Source organism: Nomascus leucogenys, chromosome 21 (genome assembly GCF_006542625.1).
Source record: "Nomascus leucogenys isolate Asia chromosome 21, Asia_NLE_v1, whole genome shotgun sequence".
In the NCBI taxonomy this organism is placed as follows: Eukaryota; Metazoa; Chordata; class Mammalia; order Primates; family Hylobatidae; genus Nomascus; species Nomascus leucogenys.
This window is the reverse complement of record NC_044401.1, coordinates 77,421,345-77,444,827: the sequence shown is the minus strand read 5'-3', so window position 1 is coordinate 77,444,827 and position 23,483 is coordinate 77,421,345. Positions and strand designations below refer to the sequence as shown.

The following is a 23,483-nucleotide window of genomic DNA, read 5'->3' as shown; positions in this document are numbered from 1 at the left end:
TTGGCATTTCTTATTTTTTACTTATGAAAATATTGGAGGAGTCTGGACTTTCTCTGACCGTAAAGGAGTCCTGTTGAGGAGCTGCTACAGCACAAGAGACAGATGAGAAACTCTTGAGTTCAGAGAGGAAGGTTTCAGTCTCAGATTCACAGCAAATGGGCCATCGAAGTCAGGCCTTAGAGCCTTCTTTTCGAAATAATCAAATGTGATGAAATGTGTGACTGTGGTGAAGTGAGACTCTTTAAAGGCCTTAAGCATAGATTACATGTCTTATGAGACTGATGCACTGCTGGCTACCCTAAGAGGGCAGCCTCTTGTGTATTTTAATGTTGGTTAAAATTTCATTGAGCCCTTCCTTTGTTCCTAAACTCTTTACCTATATTTTCTCATTTAATCTTCCCAACATCCCATGTGATAGCCCCTATGATTATAACTATTTTACTGATGAGGACATTGAAGCTTAGGAGGGTTAAGTAACTTGTCCAGGTTCCACTATTATTAGTTTTCTGAGCAGGTATTTGAGCTAAGGATGGTCTAACTTCAAAGTCTAAGTGTTTAAACCATATGTCATGCTATAGCTATTATGGGCAGTCCGAAATCTCTCACTGATCAGTTTTTTGACTGGCATAGAGATAGAGGGCTCCAGCCAGTCCCAAGTAGAGTCAGAGACTTCTACAACCCCCTAGGTATTTTAGCACTACCTGCTTTTATGAAAATCCATTCACATTAAAGAAGAAGTGAATGGTCAATTAATAATGTGATTATTAAACTGTCTGTCAAAAATATAGCCTTTTTGTAAATATTTGGCCTGAAGTACAAGAGGAGAAGAGAAGTTCTGGCTGTAGTACAATTTTAGTACAATTTAGAAAACCATTTTATAATGTTTCTCTTAAGATTGTTCAAATATATTTCAATTTAGCAACAAACAAGAGAGAAAAGGAAGACATTTCAATCATCTGATGAATAATGTTAAGAGAATGCATTGGGATATTTAATTCCTAACTAAATGTCATCTTTTAAAATTCAAATGTCCTTGGGTGGAATGACTAATGAAGTTAGTTTATGGGAAGGCAAGTTTAACAGAATGGTTACATATCTGGGCTGTAGAATTATACCACTCTAGGTATGAATTCTGCTATTTCATAAATGGTGATGATATAGAAAGAAGATGAATAAAACAATTCAAGCTATCCAGTAATCCAAAGCATTTGCCTTAGTCATGATTAGATATGTGCCATACGTAGCTATCAAAATTTTCACAAATGTATGTAACAGAAAATCCAATTCAAACTCATTTGAAAAAAAAAAAATTGGTTCAGCTTTAAGCATCATGAGCTAGCTCCAAGCTAAAATTTATTTCATCAGGATCCAGCAACCTGCCTTTATCTCTTGATTGCCTTTTGTTCTTTGTTACCTCCATTATTAGATGATTGTCCTAATGGGATGTCAGGATGGTTGCAAATGAGTTCAGTCTTAGATTCAGTTTTAAGTTCAGAATTGGAATACCTTATTTCTTAGTTTTTCAAGGTACAGTACTAGGGTTAAGTTTGATTGAATCAATTGTCTTGGTCTCTGTTATATCCCTGTAAGCATTCATGGAGTCAAGAGGGTGGGGTGTTCCAGAAGCCAGGACTGTGCCCCATTTCTTGCAAAATCACGTCATGCTAGTATGAGGAAAGTGATTTCCTAGAGGCAGTTGGAGTACTTTTACTAAAGATGGGGTTGATAAATTGTAGGCAGGCAAAAACAACAGAATTCTATACATACATCTTTTTAAAAAGATCTATGCACTACTGGATACAAATAAGGTGCATTTCCTCTCTGGGGAGGAATATGCATTCTTCCAAAAGGGAAGCTTGCCAGCCACCTGACGATGGGTTGCTGCTTTCCAGGCGGTTCTGAGCTCTGGTTTAGCTGCTGATTTGAAAAGTCCCCTCTTGCATAACAATTACACCTGGCACACCAACTTGGGAGCATGCGGGAGAACTTTCTTCATCCTTTCTTAAAGATGCAATTGTTTCTGACAGCCAGTGTCATCTGCGGTGACAGATGTCACTTCTGACTCTCATTCCCCGCAGACAGCTGAGCTCAAGGAGACCGCTAGGCTCTGACAATAGGTTTAACTCTTACCTAGAAAAGCCAAAGCACTGAAATGTTTAGGTTTGTGGGATTCTGATGATAATATAAATAGGAGGGTGAGCGTTCTTTGTGCAATAGCACACAACTCATGTACTTTCCCAGTCACCACTTATCATGTGGTCTTCAAATTATCTGTTTAAATACGCTGCAATGTAAACTCTAAGAGAAGCAGACATTGAGTCTTGTGCTTTGCTTTGCCCTTTGTGACTAGCACAGTGCAGGGCACATAGTAGAAGATAACTGTGTAGTAGAAGATAGAGAAATATTTGTTGAATGGCTGATTGAATGACTGAATATGGGAATTTTAAATGAAATTTAGCACTAATTTGGTTATCGTGTGTGTGTGTGTGTATCTGTGTGTAATAATATAACCAGGGCCTGTCATTTCTACCTGTTGTTCATATGGGAAATCGAGGCACAGTAGTCAGGGAATTTGTATCAATCCCAATAGGTAATTAATACCATGGCTGAAATATAGATGTTTTAGCTCTATTTTTGAAATCTCTTACTGAAATTTCAGCTCTCTCAAATATTTTTAATAGTATTTTCCAATGCATTTACAGCCTAGTTCATTCAACATATACTCATTACATAATTACTGTTTTTCAGACATGTTTACATTCTCATTTTGATTTTGAACCTCACAGCAAGGAAGGTATTATCCCTTTCTTCACCCTACATGAAAAGGTGGAGGTTCCGTGGGTGATGTGAATTGTATATAATCAGGAAGAGAAAGAGTAACACCAAGAATCAAACTGAGTTCTTCTGATCCCAAGTCTGATGCTTATCTCCACTGGGAAATGATGCCTTGTAGTCTATTGAGTATGTGGGCACTGGGGGCTCCCTTTAAGTCTCAGAGGCTCTTCTGTGTAGTGAACTTCATGACTGACATGCTTATTTACTGAGCTTTGTTGATGTATGGTTATAAAACAGTAACAGTCCGGCCCATTATTTTTCACAATTATGACTGCTGTTGGAATTCAGTCTAGACTTTGCTGTTGATTTCGCATTCGTTTTTTTCCAGATATAAATTAATGAAATGGAATAGAAGGCTGAAAGATCACCATATGCACAATTCTCTTTGGATCTTAAGATCTCTGAGTCACAATTTTTCAATGACTGAAAAATGGCAGGGACACAACCTTTTATTTTCATCAGCTCATCAAAAATAAGAATAAGAGGAAAATAAATTTTGAGTATATGGAGCATTCGATTTCTTTGTCTAAATACCTAACTTGGAATATTTTCTGCTGATGGCTCAATGCCTGGCTGTCTGACTTCTTAACTGAGGTTATTAGTAAAAGTAATATTTTTGATTTCTCAGCTCCACCACTATGGTATACATATTTTCTTTTTTTATATATATTTCTTTTATTAATTTTTTTGCACACAAAATAAACATTTTCTAAAAATACATACAAACAAAAAGATGCATATCAAACATATTATGAAGGTTGCACATGGGAAGACGGGGAATAGAAATGGGGGGTGGGAATTAAAGAAAATAAATGAGAGAGGGACTTTGTATGGATCAATGATAATAACTCAATCCTCTATTTGACAAAGAAGGAGAAGGAAGAGGAAGAAAAAGAAAGTCGGATAAAGGATCAGAAAGGGAGGAAAATAGAAAAAATTAGAGTATGACTCCCGGGTAGACCTGTTTTGTTGTCGCTGGGTTGGTTGCTTGGTTTGTCTGTTGTATTTTTCACATGTTTCTCCATGTTGGCCAGGCTGGTCTCGAGCTCCTAGCCTCAAGTGATCAACCTGCCTCGGCCTCCCAGAGTGCTGGGACTACAGGCGTGAGCCACCATGTCCAGCCCCCACATTGCGTCTGGCCTCCATGGTAGACCTCCTAAACGGGGCGGCCGGGCAGAGGCGCTCCTCACTTCCCAGACGATGGGTGGCGGGGCAGAGGCTCTCCTCACTTCCCAGACGATAGGTGGCAGGGCAGAGGCACTCCTCACTTCCCAGACGGGGCGGCCCGGCAGAGGCGCTCCTCACTTCCCAGACTGGGCGGCCGGGCAGAGGCGCTCCTCACATCCCAGAAGGGGCGGCCACTCAGAGGCGCTCCTCACTTCCCAGACGATAGGTGGCGGGGCGGAGACGTTCCTCACTTCCCAGACGGGGCGGCCGGGCAGAGGCGCTCCCCACCTCCCTGACGGGGCGGCGGCGGCGGGGCAGAGGCTGCAATCCCAGCACCCTGGGAGGCCAAGGCAGGCGGCTGGGAGGCGGAGGCTGCAGCAAGCCAAGACCACGCCACAGCACTCCAGCCCGGGCAACACCGAGCACCGAGTGAGCGAGACTCCGTCTGCAGTCCCAGCACCTCGGGAGGCCGAGGCGGGCAGACCACTCGAGGTCAGGAGCTGGAAACCAGCCTGGGCAACATGGCGAAACCGCGACTCCAGCCAAAGGAAAAAAACCAGGGAGGGGTGGTGGCGCACGGCCGCAATCCCAGGCAGCCCGCAGGCCGAGGCAGGAGAATTACGGGAGCTGGAGGCAGGGAGTCTGCAGCAAGCCGACTGTACTCCAGCCTGGGCAACAGAGGGAAGAAAAGAAAGAAAAGGAAGGAAGGAAGGCTACATATTTTCTTAAATACGAATGCTTTAGAATTTTTAATCATGGATGATTGAAATAATACTCATAGTGTTATGAACAAATAAATATAATGCCCTGATGACTCCATTTAGTATTTTTCTTCTAATGATCTCAAAAAAGATTTCCATAATCTATGTTATTTTTTGTGTACTTATTTCCCAGGTGTGCAAATTGTGGCATGGAAAGTTTGAGAAATGTTTCAAAAGAAGATAATTTATTTAACTTTTAAGTTCAGGGGGTACATGTGCATGTTTATTATATAGGTAACCTCATGTCATTGGAGTTTGCTGTACAGATTATTTTGTCATCCAGGTATTAAGCCTAGTACCCGTTAATTATTTTTCCTAATCCTCTCCCTCCTTCCACCCTCCAGTAGGCCCCACTGTGTGTTGTTACCACCCCCAATGTGTCCATGTGATGTCATCATTTAGCTCCCACTTATAAGTGAGACCATGCTGTATTTGCTTTTCTGTTTCTGCGTTAGTTTGCTAAGGACAAAAGCCTCCAGCTTCATCCATATTCCCACAAAAGACATGATCTTATTCTTTGCTATGGCTGCTTAGTATTCCATGGCTATCTTTACCACATTTTCTTTATTCAGTCCACCATTGATGGGCATTTAGATTGATTTCATGTCTTTGCTATTGTGAATAATGTCATGAACACATGTATGCATGTGTATTTTTGATAGAATGATTTATAGTCCTTTTGGTGTACACCCAGTAATGGGATTGCTGAGTCAAATGGTATTTCTGTTTTTAGGTCTTTGAGAAATCACCACACTGTTTTCCACAAGGGTTGAACTAATTTACACTCCCACTAACAGTGTATAAGTGTTCCTTTTTGCCTGCAATCTCGCCCGCATCTCTTATTTTTTGACTTTTTAATAATAGCCATTTTGACTTGTGTGAGATAGTATCTCATTGTGGTTTTTATTTGCATTTCCCTAATGATCAGTGATGTGAGCTTTTTTTATTCATATGCTTATTGGCTGCATGTATGTCAAAAGAAGACACTTTAGATTCAAAGGCATGACTCTGAATTCCTTATCTTCTCCACTCTACCAGGCTGCTGGCTTTGGCTATGCATTCTTGGATATGAGAAATAGAGTCTTAATTAAGACAATTCAAATAAAGTGAATAGCAAGCTGTCATAAGGATTTTTGTGAAGGTAATAAATGTGATAGGAAAGATTACATGTAACCCCCATGGATAAGATGCTTTGTTTTGCTTCCATGATGCAAAGGTTTTGTTTTCATTCATCATCGTGAATGAAAATGTTAACATATATTTAAATGAATAAAAACAATAGTATGAATAAAAATAGCTACCGTTTATTGAGTGCACACCATGTGCCAATCATGATGCCAAGACCCTTACATAGATCAGTTTATCCTCTTAATAGTCCAATGAAGCTAGTAGTAGTATCCCATTTTTACAGGTGAGAAAAATGGCAATTTTAGTAAATTAAATGTCCAGCTCAAGATTATACAGCTAGTAGGTAAAGGAACTGAGATGGGATTATAGAACTACAGATATAAAAGCCAGTGCCCTTAGCCACTACCAGAATCCAAAAACATGAGTTGCTGGAGAGAAGCTAGATCTAGTGAGACGCTTAGTATTATCTCAGACCTTATTTCTTTTTCAGTCTTTCTTTCTGTCTCATGGACCACACACATGGTCTTCTATTGCTTTTACTAATTTTCTTCTCTTCTCTTACTCTTGACTTGCTATTCCCTCCTTCTTCCCTGAATGTTTTCTATTCAGACTATGACTTCTTCTTCCTTATGGACTCTGCCTCTTCATAACTTGGGATTGCCATGACCTCTTGCATCTTAACTCTATCTCAGAGGATTAAATCTATCTCATACTCTCATATTTTAAAAAAATCTATTTAATACTTTAAGCTTCAGTTCCTGTTGCCAATCACCTCATTTCTTATGAGTTTTAAAATTTAAATTACCAAGAGCAAGGATCCAGTTAGTCCAGCTCCTTTTCGGGCGCCAGCCTGTGTTACTGGGAAGCCTGTATATGCACTGACTGCCTCTACATCCAGTGCCTAACCCTGATCCACTCCAGTGGAGTTTGGGTAGGATTAGAGCTGGTTCAACACCTCTCTGGAGTTCGGGTTTTGTTTAGAATTTTACAAATTAATTTCTCATAACATTTACATGACTGTAACATCCGTATCCACTGGGACTTTTTAAATTTTTATTTTTGTTTCAATAGTTTCTAGGAACAGGTGGTCTTTGGTTAGTTACATGGATAAATTCTTTAGTGGTTGTTTCTGAGATTTTAGTGCACCCATCACCCACCCTAGCAGTGTACACCGTCTCCAATATGTAGTGTTTTTGTTTTGTTTTTTTGGCAGAGCTAGCTGAGCTTTTATTTTGGGGGAAAAAAAGAACAATTGAATTGTTTTGTACCTGGAGGCATGGGCAAGGGGGGTGCCCCAGGCAGAAAACTACCCCGCGGGTGGGCTGAGCCTGAGGTGGGTCTTCTGTTCCCTGTGCTCCCCTGCACAGCAGCCTCCCTTATGGGCTATGGGGCAGCCGCAGGAGGGGCAGGCTGAGAGGGGCTGCCACAGCTTTTCACTTGGGCTGGACGTCAGAGGACTCGGACACCAGCTTCCCATCGCGGGTCTCGGTCATCTTAACAACCACGGCCCTGGTGGAACTGGTGCGGCTGAAGGAGCCGGACACCGCGCCAGAGCCAAAGCTGGAGCCCAGGCCATAGCTGAGGGCGGGCTTGTGAGGCCCCCACAGGCTGAGCTCAGCACACCTCCATAGCCACTCAGTCTTCCTATGGATACTCCTGTTTTGCATCCCAGACTCCAGCCGGCTCTCCTTGCCCTCCAGCAGCTTCCTGGAGGTGGCGATCTCTATGTCCAGGGCCAGCTTGACGTTCATCGGCTCCTGGTATTCACGCAGCTGCCGCGCCATGTCCTGCTTGGCGTTCGCATCCTTAACCGCCAAATCCCCGTGCAGCTCGGCATCTGCGATGGCGGCCTCCAGGGAAGCCCTCTGGTCATCATCAGCCTGGAGCTGGCTGATGTTCCGGTACATCTAGGAGCTCTCACTCTGTGCGCCGCAGGTCATCCCTGTGCTTCCCAGCCAGAGTCTGCAGCTCCTCATACTTGATCTGGTACATGCTCTCGGCCTCAGCCCGGCTGCAGTTGGTGATCTCCTCCTACTGTGCCTTGACCTCAGCAATGATGCTGTCCATGTCCAGGGAGCGGCTGTTGTCCATGGACAGCACCACAGACGTGTCTGAGATCTGGGACTGCAGCTCCCGGGTCTCCTCTTCATATAGCTGCATGAGGAAGTTGATCTCGTCAGTCAGCCCTTCAAGGCGAGACCCCAGCTCTACCTTGTTCATGGAAGCTTCATCTGCATCCTTCTTGATGAGGACAAATTCATTCTCCATCTCTGTGTGCTTATTGATCTCATCCTCATACTTGTTCTTGAAGTCCTCCACCAGCGGCTGCATGTTGCCAAGCTCCGCCTCCAGCTTCAGCTTCTCCTGGCCCAGTCTCCAGCTGCCACCTAAGGTCGTTGATGTAGCTCTCAAACATGTTGTCCATGTTGCTCCCAGCCATCTGCTGCTGCTGCTGCAGGAGGCTCCACCTGGTCTCCAGCATCTTGTTCTGCTGCTCTAGGAACCTTACCTTGTCGATGAAGGAGGCAAACTTGTTGTTGAGGGTCTTGATCTGCTCCTCCTGGGTGCGCACGGCCTGGATGTTGGGGTCCACCTCCAGGTTAAGGGGGCTCAGCAAGCTTTGGTTGACCTGGACGGTGGTGATGCCTCCCATACGGCTGCTTCCACCATAGCCTCCACCCAGGCCACCTCGGAAGCTGCTGCTGCCCACTTAGGAGAAGCTCGAGGAGTTGAGCCGGCTGAACCAGGCAGAGATTCCAGAAGGATTGGAGAAGCTGCTTCTTGCTCCAATATGTAGCCTTTTATCCCTCACCTACCTCCTACCCTTCCCCTTTAAGTCCTCAAAGTCCATTATAACATTGTTATGCCTTGGCATCCTTATAGCTTACCTCCCACTTAGAAGATACGGTATTTAGTTTTTCATTCCTGAGTTACTTCACTTAGAATAATGGCCTCCAGCTCCATCCAAGTTGCTGCAAAAGACATTATTCCATTTCTTTTTATGGCTGAGTAGTATTCCATGGTGTATATACACAACATTTTCTTTATCCACTTGGCCGATGGGAATGTAGATTGGTTCCACATTTTTGCAATTGCAAATTGTGCCGCTATAAACATGTGTGTGCATGTGTCTTTTTCATATAATGACTTATTTTCCTTTGGGTAGATATCCAGCAGTGGGATTGCTGGATTGAATGGTAGTTCTACTTTTAGTTCTTTAAGGAATCTCCATACTGTTTTCCATAGTGGTTGTACTAATTTACATTCCCACCAGCAGTGTAAAAGTGTTCCCTTTTCAACAAATCCATGCCAGCATCTATTGTTTTTTCGCTTTTTAATTATGGTCACTCTTGCAGGAGTAAGGTTGTATCTCATTGTGGTTTTAATTTGCATTTTCCTGATCATTAGTGATACTGAGCATTTTTTTCATGTGTTTTTTGGTTGTTTATATATCTTATTTTGAAAATTGTCTATTCATTCCTTTGCCCACTTTTTGATAGAATTATTTGTCTTTGCCTTCTGAATTGTTTGAGTTACCTGTAGATTATGGATATTAGTTCTTTTTCAGATGCATAGTTTGTGAATATTTTCTCCCACTCTGGGGTTCTCTGTTAACTCTGCTGATTGTTTCTTTTGCTGTGCAGAAGCTTTTTAGTTTAATTACGTCCCATCTATTTATTTTTGTTTTTGTTGCATTTGCTTTTGCATTCTTAATCATGAATTCTTTGCTTAAGTCAATGCCTTGAAGAGTTTTTCCAATGTTATCTGCTAGAATTTTTATGGTTTCAGGTCTTAAATTTAAGACTTTTATCCATCTTGAGTTGATTTTTCTATAAGGTGAGGAAGGATGAGGACCCAGTTTCATTCTTCTACATGTGGCTTGCTTCGCTGGGACTTTTTAAACTGTATGTAATATACGCTTTATGTAAAGAATAATATGTAACATATAGTTTAATGTTATATATATATATATATATATAGAGAGAGAGAGTTTAAAAATAAAAGGAAATGTTTATGCTTGATTCAGCAGTGCTACCAAGTAACAGGGACTTTCTTTCTTTTCCTCTAGCTTTATCTTCCCTTTCTGTTAGTATCACTCTCAAGTAAAATTCTTCTACATAGAGCTCATGGAAACTGAGACCTTATATTTCTACATGTCCAGGTTTAGCAAAAAGAGGAACGATGCCTCTATTTTTCAACAAAATACACAAGTCCTAGTAATAAAACCCAGATTGTGTCTCAAAGGCTTATATTGAGTATGGACACATTCTTGATCCAACCATAGTAGTTGGGTAAGGAGGCAATGAAATGCTCACATAAGCCATATTAATAGCTTGTCCCCCATAGACGCTGGAGTTGACATGAAACCAATACTACATAAATATTTTGGACTCTAAGTAGGATAAGGGAGATTTTTCAGAGGAAAACTGGGGGCTCCCCTCTGAAAAGCAAATGAGTCATAGGCCTACAGATTTTTCCACCACAGCATGGACCTGCTATGCTGCGTTTTGAGCCTGGAAAGGGAGTAAAGGCTCATGCTTTCTATTCTAGGTCACCAGTAGCCTTATCATTAATAAAATTAGTAGAGATAAAGGAAATTAAACTTTTCCTATGTAAACCTTGGTTTAAGACCTACAGCAAGATTTCCATTTCAGAACTTAGTAGTGTGACAGCTCCTCAGCTGAAATGAACAAGTACGCTAGGTCAGATGGCTTCAGGAAAGCCCAGTTTCCTCATCTCTCCAAAAGATGATTGGATGGGTTCTGCTCCCTATTATAGGAAGAAACAAGGTCTTTAAAGAAAATACAGATGGAAAAACAGGAGGCTGAGGTGTGAGAGGAGGCAGATCATCTGGGAAAAATAGATTTTTTAAAAAGTTTTGGTCATATTTCTGATTAGTTATGTGACCTCAGGCAAATTACTTAATAACTTTGGGCATCTTCATTTGAAAGATGATGAAATTGAATTTGTTTTTTTTTATTGTTTCTATTACTTTGCTGAAATTCCCCATCTGTTCACACATCTTGTCTACCATTTATTCTAGTTTTTAACCTACATTTTATCATTCTTTAAATTCTCTATGTTATACTGCTAACATTTGGCTTATCTCTGAGTATGTCTCTATTGATTATTTCTTATATTGACCATGGGTCACATGTTCTTCCTTCTTCAGTGTCTTTTTTTTTTTTTTTAAACTATGTCTTACATACTACGTGCAAAAGATCGAAGATCAGGAGAGACATAAGTAAGCAATATTTGCCTCCAGAAAATGACATGTTCCTTATTCTGTGAGGCTAATGGTGTTGGGAGCTGAGTCAATCTAATCTAATTTTAGCTTTGATGAAGCATTAATTCAATTCAGTTCACCTGAAAAATGTTAACTTCACAAGGACTTGAGATGTGAGTACTGGTAAGATTTCTGGGATCTCTCTTTGTCTCAGAGCCTCTCCTGGCATTTTGAATTTGGGTGCTGTTTAGAAATTTATTTATTTCCTACAAAATTTACATGTCTTAAAAACATCTCCCTTATCAGCCAGGACTTTTTAAGTTGTATATGATAATATATATGTTTTGTAAAATATAATATGTAATATATAGTTCAGTGTTTTATATATATACATAATAGAGAGTTGAAAAATAAAAGGAAATGTTTATGCTCGAGTAAAGCATAAATTTTATGGAATTTCTCTTAGTCCTCCTGCCCCACATTCAGCCTTTTTTTTTTTATTATTATACTTTAGGTTTTAGGGTACATGTGCACAATGTGCAGGTTTGTTACATATGTATCCATGTGCCGTGTTGGTTTGCTGCACCCATTAACTCGTCATTTAGCATTACGTATATCTCCTAATGCTATCCCTCCCCCCACCCACAACAGTCCCCGGAATGTGATGTTCCCCTTCCTGTGTCCATGAGTTCTCATTGTTCAATTCCCACCTATGAGTGAGAACATGTGGTGTTTGGTTTTTTGTCCTTGAGATAGTTTACTGAGAATGATGGTTTCCAGTTTCATCCATGTCCCTACAAAGGACATGAACTCATCATTTTTTATGGCTGCATAGTATTCCATGGTGTATATGTGCCACATTTGCTTAATCCAGTCTATCGTTGTTGGACATGTGGGTTGGTTCCAAGTCTTTGCTATTGTGAATAGTGCCACAACAAACATATGTGCGCATGTGTCTTTATAGCAGCATGATTTATAGTCCTTTGGGTATATACCCAGTAATGGGGTGGCTGGGCCAAATGGTATTTCTAGTTCTAGATCCCTGAGGAATCGCCACACTGACTTCCACAATGGTTGAACTAGTTTACAGTCCCACCAACAGTGTAAAAGTGTTCCTATTTCTCCACATCCTCTCCAGCACCTGTTGTTTCCTGACTTTTTAATGATGGCCATTCTAACTGGTGTGAGATGGTATCTCATTGTGGTTTTGATTTGCATTTCTCTGATGGCCAGTGATGATGAGCATTTTTTCATGTGTTTTTTGGCTGCATAAATGTCTTCTTTTGAGAAGTGTCTGTTCATGTCCTTTGCCCACTTTTTGATGGGGTTGTTTGTTTTTTTCTTGTAAATTTGTTTGAGTTCATTGTAGATTCTGGATATTAGCCCTTTGTCAGATGAGTAGGTTGCACAAATTTTCTCCCATTCTGTATCCCTGGGATGCAAGGCTGGTTCAACATATGCAAATCAATAAATGTAATCCAGCATATAAACAGAACCAAAGACAAAAACCACATGATTATCTCAATAGATGCAGAAAAGGCCTTTGACAAAATTCAACAATGCTTCATGCTAAAAACTCTCAATAAATTAGGTATTGATGGGACGTATCTCAAAATAATAAGAGCTATCTATGACAAACCCACAGCCAATATCATACTGAATGGGCAAAAACTGGAAGCATTCCCTTTGAAAACTGGCACAAGACAGGGATGCCCTCTCTCACCACTCCTATTCAACATAGTGCTGGAAGTTCTGGCCAGGGCAATCAGGCAGGAGAAGGAAATAAAGGGTATTCAATTAGGAAAAGAGGAAGTCAAATTGTCCCTGTTTGCAGATGACATGATTGTATATCTAGAAAACCCCATTGTCTCAGCCCAAAATCTCCTTAAGCTGATTAGCAACTTCAGCAAAGTCTCAGGATACAAAATCAATGTACAAAAATCACAAGCATTCTTGTACACCAATCACAGACAAACAGAGAGCCAAATCATGAGTGAACTCCCATTCACAATTGCTTCAAAGAGAATAAAAGGCTTAGGAATCCAACTTACAAGGGATATGAAGGACCTCTTCAAGGAGAACTACAAACCACTGCTCAATGAAATAAAAGAGGATACAAACAAATGGAAGAACATTCCATGCTCATGGCTTGGAAGAATCAATATCGTGAAAATGGCCACACATTCAGCCTTTGGAGCACCACTGAAAGTTGGAGGACCAACTTGTTGAAAATCTGAGATCACCTGGACGACTTTCTCTTAGCTCTCCTGCACTGCTGCTATTCATCAGAATAACACACTCAAGCACCCAGAAAAAGCCTCTGGGAAAGAACTGGAGAATGGGTGCAAAGTTTCTCTGTGTTTGAGGATTCTTGGGATTATAATCTCTCGTGATGCTTGCATCCAGTCATTAAAAATTTATGGAAAGTTATGCTAGTTTATCTCCGTTAGCATTCTACTAGATTTTCCTTCCTCTCCCAATACTACTAGGGTTAAAGTAATTGTTTTCCTCTGTTAGGAAGGTCTTACCACTTTCTGGAATTTAGCTTTTTAGGTTTCTTTGCACCCTCAGCCTTCTGTAGCTTATCCAGTGTACCCTTCTTAGGGATACATTGGAAATGATGGTCTTCTAGGCCCTAATCCTAGGTCATTTTGAATGATAACTTCTAAATTCTAAAGTCATTGACAATATGAATAAACTGTTAGAGACAATGTGGACATTAGATATTTGTGTAATCAGAAACTGTCTCATAACTTCTCTTTTTGGCTTTTTGATAGTTGAATAATAGACTCAGCAACACAGCAACTAATAGGAAAAAGGGGATCATGTAAGGTGAGATACCAACACTTGCTTAAGGTAATCCTAGTCAGGACCCAGCATGGCTAAAGCACACAGTGGTTTTGTTCTTGTTGGGTTTTGGCTGCTTTATTTTTGTTATGATTGTTGTTTTCTATTATAAGTATTATTTTGTTTGAAGAAAATAAAATGTCTTCTTTACATGACAGGTCTTAAGGTGGTTACTTTTGCTTTTAGCGAATGCATAGGAGGAAAATCTAAGCTACATTCTAGGAAAAAGGGTAATTTTGACCAAATATCAAGCAGTTAGGTCATGAGTGGAGCTAGCATCACTGATGGGTCTCTACACTAGGGATAGAGTTATTTTGGATCTGCTGCTGCGTTGTTGCATAGGGAAAAAAAGAGAAAAAAAAAAAAAACACTTTATACCCCAGAAAAGTGGAGGACAGAGCTTTGACCGATATCTCAGCCTTGAGGCATTGACTCTCTCTTGCTGACTCAAGAATTCATGCCCCTGAGGATTCTAGGTCTAACTTAAGCTCCCAATATTCCTGCTCTATTAATTAAATCATCCACTTCACGCAGGCATAAGGAGATTCTACTTACTTTTGAAAAGTCTAACTTTTCTAGCACTTTCTCACATTTCTTAATGTTGGCCTTTTATAGGATGAATAGTTCAGTCCCCAGAAAGCCTATTAAATCATTTACAAGGGCAAATGAATGACATTATGTGCAAGGTGAGTTTGCAGCAGAATTGATTATTTTCTCAGCTGATATCAGTGGAAATCTACTGAGTCTCTACTGTGTTGGTGAAAAACAGATCATGTTTGACAAATGTGGCTGGATATTTTTATACATTTCCTCTATTGCCTGATAAGTGGGAGTGAGGGAGGTGGAATTTATCTGAATATTTGTAAAGTGCATGACACTGAGCACATAGGTGGAATGATTTATGAAACTAGTAATGCTTCCTTTCTTGGGAGAGTAGAAGTCATCTAGATCAGTGCTTAGAAATATAGGCTTTGGAGTCACTTACCTGGGTTTAAGTCCTGATTGCACCATTTGTTTGGGCAAATTTCTATGTCCTAATTTTCTCAGGGTAATAGAGGTATCTCTTATTTATCTCTTGTTCTTTTGAATATATGCAATAGTATTTGTATAGAATTTTGCACAGTGCCTGGCACATAGTTGGTTCTTACTAAGTGGTAACTATTATAATAGGAGGAAATTAGAATGCTTCAAGAAAACCCAATAGCTCATATAGTAATAACTCTCATGGACTTTCTTCAGTTGTACACTAATTTTATTTTAGCCTGGAGGTGTGATTGGATATTTTCTGCCAGTACAATTGCCTAGCAGAGAATTAGTTGCTCAAAATATGTTCAACTTTATAATGCACGATAAGATTTAGCCTGAGTATCTGGTTTGATATTCTGTTTAGGTCCTGCACAGTTCAATATTAAATGGAGTTTCTACCCTAGCGTGAAAGGAGGAAGAGAGAAAATAGGCTCCAAGAGAAATTCAGCTCCAAAATTCCCCGAATATTAGAGTGAGACTGTCTGGAATTCAAAATGTTACTGTAGGTAACTGTCAGTTGAATATTGGAAGGTATAGAAAATAGAAGGCTAAGGTGGACATTATTGCTATACCTATACTCAGGTAAGAATGTTTTCAGGGTCATGAGTTACAGATCCTGCATAATGATGCCAAACAGAGCACAAAAGAACAGTTATTAATATTGTATCTGATTATTTAGCTATTTCCTTATCCCTTTCCCATTACCAAGAAGAGAGGCAAGAGGCAGAGTGTATAGTGGTTAAGATAAGCCAAGAGGCTGGAATCAGGGAATCTGGATTTGAATCTTTGTATTGCCTCTTTGTAGATCCTAGGCCTCAGTTTCCCCAACTGAAACACTGTAGTAACAATGCTGACATTACTGGGTTCTTGTGAGTTAAAGAAGATAAGGTGTGTAAAATATGATGCTCAATATAGCTTAATTTTTCTTTTTAATCCAGAAGAAAAGCTCAGTCTTACATACCCCCCCTCTTAAGGCTGACAGTGCATAAAGAACTGGATGTCAGGTGAGGTGATTCTTGGCCATAAACCACATTTTCAACTATACACTCACAGTGGTTATTACTTGGAGTCTGCATAGAAGAATAGAAGAGGTGATGAGGTAGCATTTCTTACTTTATTTTCTGAATTCAGGCTAAGTATCTAGCTGTGTGTAAGAGCTTTGAAATCTGCAAGGTATCATTGGTGTCAGTGCCAAGAATAAAACTGTGCCAAACCACCAATGACTGCCCTGGCTTATCCAAGCATTGATTAGTCAAGGCTCAAGGCTTTGAGATGTGTGCTAGGAGGGGTTCTGGGGAAAAAGAATCACTGGCTATAGAGTCAGCAAGCCAGCAAGCAATGTGCTCATCCTTTCATCAGGGATGTCAGAGGGTGCGCATAGGTACCAAGGGGCTTGCTTGCAGCAAATACTCACACTCAAGTCATCTCCCTTTATGAGCCCTTTTGTGGTCTCCCACCATTTCTGTCCAACTGTAGAGTAAAATTTCTTATTTCAATAGAGAAAGTTTTCAATTACTGGCTGCTATCCTAATTATATAAAAAGTTAGATGCCCAGAACAACAGAGTGGAATCTTAACACACTCTCTCACTTATCTTTGTGGTTCCCTGGGCTTAGCACAAAGCTTAACATACTGATTCTTTTAAGAAAATTTATTGATCATCTCCTTTATACTCTCGCATCTATTCATGTACACAGACATCCAACCTAATTTATCATGCCCATTATGCAGATAAGAATATTGATGTTCAAATGAGAACACATGGACACAGGAAGGGGAACATCACACTCCGGGGAGTGTGATGTTTTGTGTTGTGTTGTGGGGTGGGGGGAGGTATAGCATTAGGAGATATACCTAATGCTAAATGACAAGTTAATGGGTGCAGCACACCAACATGGCACATGGATACATAGGTAACAAACCTGCACATTGTGCACATGTACCCTAAAACTTAAAGCATAATAATAATAAAATAAAAAGAATATTGATGTTCAAAGAGGGGAAGGAACATGCTCAGGATCACATCCCTACTCCGTAACTGAGCAACGCTCGAGTTCTTTGATTGCAAGAACAACTATCCACTGCAGTAACTTAAGCAATAGGCAGATAAATCGACAGACAAGTAAGAAGATATTAAACAATTTGTGGAATTGAAGGGAGAGCTGAAGGTTTAAGTTTTGGAAAAGACATGGGTAAGCATCCTGAGGGGTCTTGATGGCAGGAACTCACAAGTAGTCTCTCCATGATTCTGCCATCAGGTCTTCCATCCTCAACCACCTCATATATGTGACTCCCCAAGATTCAAAATTCTGGAGGGAGATTCTGATTGTCATCAAGTCAAATCTTCAGTCCCCCACCTAAGCTGTGGTCAGGGACTGTGGACTCCATGATTGACATCCCTCCAGAACACACAGGGTCAGAGTCAGGGTCAAATTCTCAAAGGATGCCGAGAAACCAGAAAGACAAACAAAAACACGTATAAAAAGAGTATACACTGCCTGTTTAAAACAGAACAAACCCTTTCCCAAGGGCAAAAATTTAACTTTCTAAAAAGTTTAGGTACCCACTTGATATAAAATGATTCCTTTAATGAATGTAGCTTCAGGCTGATAAGTAATGATCAAGGCCCTTGGGGCTACCTCTAGCTTTTCTTCCTGATGCATGGCCCTGTTTCTGTGTTGGAAGTAAGGAAACTTGCTGTTCCAGGGCTTAACCTATATCTAGAGAATGATTCAGATATAATGAAGAAAGTACCTGGTGTATAATAGCCCTTGCTGAGCATTTCAATCCCTTAAAAAATCCTATTTGCAGGATTTTTAAAACTGTATTACTCATATCTTGGACAAACCCAGGGTTATTCTGAAGCAAAACTTTGACCCAGGGAGAAAGCATATTAGCTTGAGGATGAGGAGGACTGGGTTTGGGTCTGCCATTTGCTAGTTTGGACAAGGCTGCTTTACCTTCCTTGACCTCAATTTGTTAATTCATATTATTAATGAAGATGTTCAACTACACACTTTTTATTGAAATAGTATGACAAGTGAATGTGAAGATAAATGCCTTAAAACTTAATAAAACTAAATTTCACTTTACAGATGAGCCTTACTTTCATCCTTTTAAACACAATTTTGAGACACATAGAAACAGACAAGATAGACACCAAACTTCAAAAAAAATTATTTAAATTACTTATCTATCCTGGCTTCTAGACAATGCAAATCATTATTGATATACTATGGCCACTACCTCTGCCCTCTGATGAACTGGTTGTTTTGAATGCCTGAGCACTCTTAGAAGCCCTCTCTCCTCACTACTACTTCCCCAAGTTATGACTAACTTGGATAAACTGGTGGGCACAGAGGGTTAACGGCCCACCCACCCTCTTTTTAATGACTTTCTCAGAAACAGAAATGTGAGGCAGTGTTGGTATTCAATCATAACTCTTAGATCTCATTTGAGGCACTTGGGCAATTTCCTCTCTGAATATAAACGTTAAACAGCAAATAAGCATAAACAAAGAGAACATTATTAGAGAGATTCTGCAAATATCATATAGATTCTTTTTATGTGTATAATTTAACTTCTTTGGTGGTGCCTATAGAGTTTAATACTCATATTTTATTTCCACCACTGCAAGGAGATAGGAAGTAACATTGGATGTCAGCAGGTCTTCTTGAATAACCCAGACACTCTTCTGAATTCTAAGGATAGAGCCTTAAGCCTTGTTCTCAAGGAACCCACACGTGGTGGGGTGTGGAGAGGGAGTGCTCTCCATTATCCTTTCAATGCATGATAAATAGTTGTAATCAATATCTACCTGTAAGTTTGGCTAAAAACCAGCTTCTGCAAAGCCCAACCAGGAGCTCAAGTGTTCTGTTCCCCCAGCTGCCAATCAGAGTAGGGAGGGCATGAAGGAGACATAGGAGATAGATTCATGAAGAATACTTGTTACTTTTATATGTGATCTGCAACTTTAAGAATTTTTTTTCCTGATACTACCAAAATGAATTCATCAAAAGATAGCGTAATGATGGGACTTTTCTGCCACTTTGTGTTATTAGACTCCAGGGAGTAAATGTCTCTCATTATCATAAAGAGGGAAATTATGAGCTTTTTCTCCATGAGCTATAAGACAATTTTATCTTCATTTTCATTCTTCCAGGTGGTTATGTTGAACATGTAAATATTCTCCCTGCTGTGAGTATTGCTGCAGCTGGCCAAAGATGCTTTATTTTAAAGATGTGGATGCAGGAAGATAAAAGCATCAGAAACACTGCATGGGGTAAGAACTTCCTGGCTGCCAGGGTCTTGGTTTTGATAGTGATAGCAATGGGACGTTTGCTGGGACAATGTTGAAGCTGTACTTTGTCTTAGTCAAGGTTGGTTTTTTGTTACAATTATCATGTGTCTCCTCAAATGAGCTGAAATATTAAGGGGCTATACTATAAGGATACAGGAGCATTTTATGGGGTGTTAATTATAGTCTGACTTCTGAAGGGTCTGGGTTGAAAAATTGAGTATCTATTCTCTGTCTCTCCTCTCTCTCCTCTCTCTGAGTCCATATGGTCTCTCATTTTCATTTATTTTTGCACCTCTGCTTCATTCTTCTCTTTTTTTGACACTCCTGCTGAATCTCCATCTCTGCCCATATGGTAGAAGACAGCTGCCCCTGGCTTCCTTATTCACATGCCCTTGACATTCACATGTCAAGCGGGGAGTGAAGACTAAAACTCTCACATCTTTTTCTTCAAGCTCCTAGGAAAGAGTCTCTGATAAGCCCAGTTGGGCCCATTTTATCTACCTATGGTTTAATCAGGAATTTCATGGAAATCCTAAAGGCCAAATACAGACCCCCAAGAAAAAAGAATTCCTTAGTTAGCATTGTGGTGAGCACTTCATGGGCATTGTCTTTGTCTAAAGTTTATAGAAATCCTATGAGGTTGCTATTACAATCTAATTTTCTATGTTACAAAGCAGAGTCTCAAACAGTTAAGTAATTTTCCCAGGATCATACTCTGATTTTTATTTCTTTTAGAGACAGGGTCTCACTCTGTTGCTCAGGCTGGAGTGCAGTGGTACAATCATAGCTCACTGCAATCTCAAACTCCTATGCGCAAATGATCCTCCAACCTCAACCTCCTGAGTAGCTAGGGCTACAAGCGTTTGTCACCACAAGCTAAATTTTTGTTTCAATATTTTATTTTTTGTAGAGATGGGGTCTTGCTCTTTTGCCCAAGCTGGTCTTGAACTCTTGGCCTCAAGTGATCCTCCTGCCTAGGCCTCCCAAAGCACTTGGGATTACAGGTGTGAGCCACTGCTCTCAGCTCCCTCACCTTCCCCTGCAAGCTTTTTACCACTACTGTCTCTTGCTCCTAAACAAGGTCTCTCAAATTTCCGTCAGCATCAGAATCACTTGCAGGACTCATTGAAACCAAGATATCTGGGCCCTATATTCAGAAATATTGATTCTGTAGGCCCAGGAATGAGGCTGAGAATGTGCATTTCTAACAAGCTCTTTTGTGAAGCTGATGCTGTTAGTCCAAGGTCCAAAGCTACTTGGTCCTTGCTACTTTGAGTAGTACTGCCCTAAACAATCAAGAAGTTAACGTTCTCATGAATGAAGAAATCCCTTTGAATTGTAGCTATACTCCATAAATAATCAGAATTTAAAAAGTTCCTGTGAGCTCATTTATTTGCTTTGTCTAATCCCAGTATTTTGCTCATTCTGTTTTTAACGCATCTTCCTAAGAAAGAAAACGCTTTCTGACTTGGGACACTTGCAGTTAGAGGGACTCGCAGTAGTCCTGGATACATACATAATTTTGGAGGCTATTATAGAAGCCACTTACATAACTTTCCCCTTAACCCTCCACTGAGATTTTTAAAAATCACTGCAATTTGGCCGGGCGCGGTGGCTCACGCCTGTAATCCCAGCTCTTTGGGAGGCTGAGACAGGCGGATCACAAGGTCAGGAGATCGAGACAATCCTGGTTAACACGTGAAACCCCGTCTCTACTAAATATACAAAAAATTAGCCGGGCACAGTGGCGGGGGCCTGTGGTCTCAGCTACTCAGGAGGCTGAGGCAGGAGAATGGCGTGAACCCGGGAGGCGGAGCTTGCAGTGAGCCGAGATCGCGCCACTGCACTCCAGCCTGGGCGGTAGAGCTAGACTCCGTCCTCCCCCCCCAAAAAAAATCACTGCAATTCTCATCAGAGAAGTAATTCTGAATAACATTTCCTCACTAGGAGATGGCAGAGATCAGTTTCCTGAACTAGGGTATATATGAACTTCACTCTTCTAATCCCATATAGTTTCAAAAAATTTTGTAGTCAGCAAGGAAAATGAAGAAACTGCTACTACACGTAGTGATGAATCTCACATGCCAAGTGTTGCATGAGAAAAACAAAGCATGCTTCATGCCTCCATTTATACAAAGTTTTAAACAATCAAGATCTATGGGGATGGACGTTAAGACCAGACCGTGGTTACTGTTGGGGCAGGATAGTGACTGCGGGGCACAGGGGTGGGGGTTGTGGAGGTGTACTCCCAGGAGTTGGTGATGTTCTGTTTCTGATCTGGAGGCTGGTTGCATGAGCGTGTTTAGTTGGTGGAAATTCATGAGCTTGTATGCTTATGAGCTGAGCACTTTTCTGTGTCTGTTGTTATAGCCAGTATAAAAGATTCAGAGGCATTTAAAAAATGAGTCATTTGTAGAAAAGCAGTATATGAATTGTATTGACAAACCTATTGCAAATGTGCTATACTTTGACATGTAGAAAGAACCAGCCTGAAAGGAAACATTCCAAACCATGACTGCCTCTGGGTGGTGGAAATGTGGCTGGATTTACTTTTTGGGCTTTTCTGTATTGTCTAAATTTTCTGCAATGTGCATACATTACATTTATTAATATATGTTAAGATATTTAGTTTTTATTTAAAACATGGATTTTGTTAAAGTAGAAGTAAATAAGAGAACCCAATCCCACCAAATTCAGAAACAGGAACTTTCTGCAAATGTCTATGTAATACAAATGTCAGAACAGAAAAGTGGCCATGGGAATTGTGGGGCCTTGACAATCACTTTATCTCATGTAAATGGTATTTCCCAAGGGCCTCTTTCAGGTTCTATTGGTATTTATAAAACAGGATTCATGAGGAAAGGGTACTTAGGAAGCAAGGAAATGATCATTTTGAGAGGTTTGCAAAACAGAATACACATGTCCAAGGGCCAAGTAATAATGATAAATTAGTTTTTTGTCCAAAGCTCAGAGATGCTAAAATCTCCAGAAAATCCATCAAATGTTCTCCAATACTTTTAATATTTTTGACAGTGACAAAATTGAATAAAAATATAGATGTGTTTGTGGCCAGAATTTATAATGCATTCTTTCATTATTTCCCCTTGAAACTCTAGTAGGATAAAGCTTTTCAAAGAGGTTACACATTTTATGTTAAGCATCTCAACGTTTTTGATGAAAGAAACAATTTAACTTTCTTGAGGAAAAAAGAATGATGATGTGATCTTCAATTCTGGTCTCTAACTATTTCCTGAAATTTCACTATCCTTAACCTATATCAAACACATAAGGAAAGGAGAGGAGCCATGGATAATAGAGCCCAGTGCTAATCTGGTTGCCTGGGTGTAGATTGTACTTGCTATATTTTGGAATCGGTCTCCTTGGGTTTGAATTCTGGCTCTCCCAGTCACTATATATGGAACTTAGGGAAGATAATATAGCCTATGTGAATCTCAGCTTCCTGGGCTGTAAAATGTGAGTAACTTTTATTCCTTCCTCATAGGGTTATTTCAAGGATTGTACAAAATTACATGTGTACCAGTTATCATTGTTTTGCTTTTCATCTCCAAATTTACCTTTCAATACCTGCTCTGTAATAATGGTGGACTTCCTTTAAGCATTTCTCCTTTACTATAAGCATAATGTTAAGCTTTCTTAGTAGCAGGCACTGGAGGCACATCAGAGGAGAAAAAGGGGCTTTCTTGTGTGTTCCAGGAGCTGCACTGACAGTCATAGGTGTGGAGGGGAAGGCATGTGGTGGGGCTCTGCCCTTATCATGATGCCAGAGCATGAGTCCCTCCATGACTCAGCAGCCCCAGTTAGTCTCACCTGTCCATGGTCTTTTCAATGGGGCACTGCACATTCAAGCTTTCTTCCCACACCTATCCAACACCCTCTGCAAGCCTGCATGCCCAGTTACCAGCCATATCACACCTATGCCCCAAGATTTACTTCCTGCTTGTCCAGCAACTGTGGACCAGCTCTGACCAAGCAAAACAGCAAATTTCTCTACCACCTAGTGAGTTGCAACCTTCTCCAATCAGGTCTGAAGCCCAGCCTTGGGAAGGTGGCCCCCCCTTCCAAGTTTGTCCTGTTTTGGGTACTCTCCCTCAGCTCTGCTACCATTTAGAGTTCTCTCATAATTATCCTTTTTTACTTGGATTCTGCAAACTTTTCTTGTAAACAATGTAGTG

At 40.5% G+C, this 23,483-nt stretch overlaps 1 pseudogene; it reads right to left on the bottom strand.

The window, feature by feature from the left end:
• Positions 1-7,324: 7,324 nt before the first annotated feature.
• LOC100579649 overlaps positions 7,325-23,483 on the bottom strand; it is a 108,276-nt pseudogene continuing 92,117 nt past the window's right edge.